Source organism: Thamnophis sirtalis, unplaced genomic scaffold (genome assembly GCF_051295495.1).
Source record: "Thamnophis sirtalis isolate CommonGarterSnake01/CBP01778 unplaced genomic scaffold, rThaSir2_p1.2 scaffold_4, whole genome shotgun sequence".
In the NCBI taxonomy this organism is placed as follows: Eukaryota; Metazoa; Chordata; class Lepidosauria; order Squamata; family Natricidae; genus Thamnophis; species Thamnophis sirtalis.
In genome coordinates, this window is record NW_028261384.1 from 110,127,081 (window position 1) to 110,129,270 (window position 2,190).

The following is a 2,190-nucleotide window of genomic DNA, read 5'->3' on the forward strand; positions in this document are numbered from 1 at the left end:
GAAGTCCTTCATTGGCTCGAGGGCAGGCCACTGGTCAGATCTAAGGCCAGATGCAGGAACCAATGCTGTCCATGGCTAAGGTGACCAGACGTCCTGCATTTGGCGGGACAGGCACGCCTTCTCATAATTTTTCCCGCATCCTGGGCCATTCCCAAAAGATCCTGCTTAATTTTGGCACCTTCTTCGACTTGTTTCCCCTGCACATCCCCTGTCGCTCGCATGGACGGGGTAGCGTAGCGAGTGAGTGGGCGGATGGGTGGGAGAGCGAGCTCGCCTTTCCAGCCCCACTTCCGGACAAGCCATGGGAAAGCCTCCACAAAAAGAGCCACCTGGGGCCGCCGATTCTTCTCCAAGGTGATGGGTGGGGTGAGTGAGCGGGCGGATGGTGGTGGGATTGCCGCCTGCTGCACTGCAGCTGACTCGTCCTGGGCCGGGTGGGCTGGGAGGCTTTGGGCGTCCGGGCGGGAAGAGTGGGGAGGAAGGAAGAGCGGCGCTCGACGTGACTCTGCTACTTCTGCTGGAGAAGCCCCTAGATAGGGAAGGTGGGTGGCGGGGCGTTGCAAGGGAGTGCAATTGGCAGATCCCGGGCTCATATGCAGACAGAGCTCTCCAGGCACAGGAGCGCTGGAAAAGTGCTCCGCTCATGCACCCACAGGGATGGAGCACGCCCGCTCGCTCGCTGGCATGACTTTGAAGTGCTCGGCCCACGCGGAAGGCAAGCCGGCACTTCAAAGTCATGCCGGCAGTTTAGCGTGCCCCTCGGCCACCATTCAGCGAAACATGTGTCGCTGAATGGTGGCCGAGCCCTTCCGGCAGCCTTCCGGGCCGGCTGGCCATTCAACGCTCACACCCAGCCCTCGCACGCCCACAGGACGGCGCTGGGGAGGAGAAGAACTGCGTGGGTCCCACCGCTCATGGTACGGGTGAGGGTTGGCTGGCTGGGGGTGTGGGTGGCTGCTGCCGAAGCCTCCAGCCTTGCAATCCTGGGCGGGGAAGGCGAAGGGTCACTCCAGAGCTCCGGGAGGCCTCTGCCCCGGGATTCCCCGCTCCACCCATTCGGATTACCCCCAAACCCAAAGGAGCCTGGGTGCAGGGGTGCAGGCCAGGGAAGATGGGGTTTGGGGGCTCGGAGGAGGAAGGGGCGATCTCCCCCTCCATTCGTCTTTCCCACTGCAGAACTCCTCCCGGGGGAGGGGAAGGCGGCAAGTGCGCTGATCCCCATTTGCACGACCAGCCCTCCACCTTCTTGTCCCGTTGGGAAGAGGATGGGTGGGAGAAAATAAGTTGGCAGGCTTTATGCAGCCGGCGTGGAGGTGGCATTTGGCTCCGTCTGAACTCAGGCGCCGTTGTTGGCTTGAGAACCGCTCTCTTCAGTTCGCGAGGACACGCTGGTTTCGTCTATTTCAGCAAATGCGGTGATGCTAACTGCACCAACAGAAGCTACTGGTTGGCATGGGAGGACCTGGCTGTCTTGCCTCCATGGCTTGCGTTGACGCCGCCACTATTGGTGCTGCTTGTGCAAGGGAGGGATTCAGGACAGGACAAGGAGCAGCTGAACGCCTCTCTTAGCCTGCTTTCGAGCGCTGCCTGGGCAGAAAAGACCCAAGAGCTCTCCCCAACCGCTCCAAATTGGCTGGAGGAGGAGGAGGTGGTGGTGGTGGCTGATCCGCTGATGCTCAGATCCATTCCATTGTATTTGTATCCCCTGTAAGAGCTGGAGTGCATGTTGCCTGGATCTCTATAGGATCCATCCATGGATCTGCTGGCCCAATAATTTAACAGCTGATAGTCTGGGGCATTAGAGTAGCGTCCTGAGAACGAATGTACAAAGTAATAACTCATGTGGGTTTGTATCTTGGAGGGCTTGATTTGTGGGGTTTGTGGTGTCCCCCGTGCTTGAGAATTTATGATGTATTAATGAGTTATAGCGATGCACTGTATTTCGTTTTTGCTGTGAGGCCAAATATGGGTGGATGGGGTTTGCGTTTGCTGCGGCTGTGCCTCCCCCTCCCCCTCCTCCGCTAGGAACACCTCAGCTAGGCAGGCAGGGGTGCTGGGCTTTGCCAGCTTCAGCTCAGCTGCAGCGTCGGTCAGCAAATTTTAAGAAGAGGCACTGGACAGCCGCTTGTCTAAAATGGATAGGATCTCCTGCTTGAGGGGGGGGAAGGACTAGAAGACCTATAAGGTCCC

General features: G+C 58.9%; 1 pseudogene; it reads right to left on the reverse strand.

The window, feature by feature from the left end:
• Positions 1-1,294: 1,294 nt before the first annotated feature.
• On the reverse strand, positions 1,295-1,842 carry LOC148046141 (homeobox protein Hox-B5 pseudogene; annotated as a pseudogene).
• Positions 1,843-2,190: the final 348 nt, after the last annotated feature.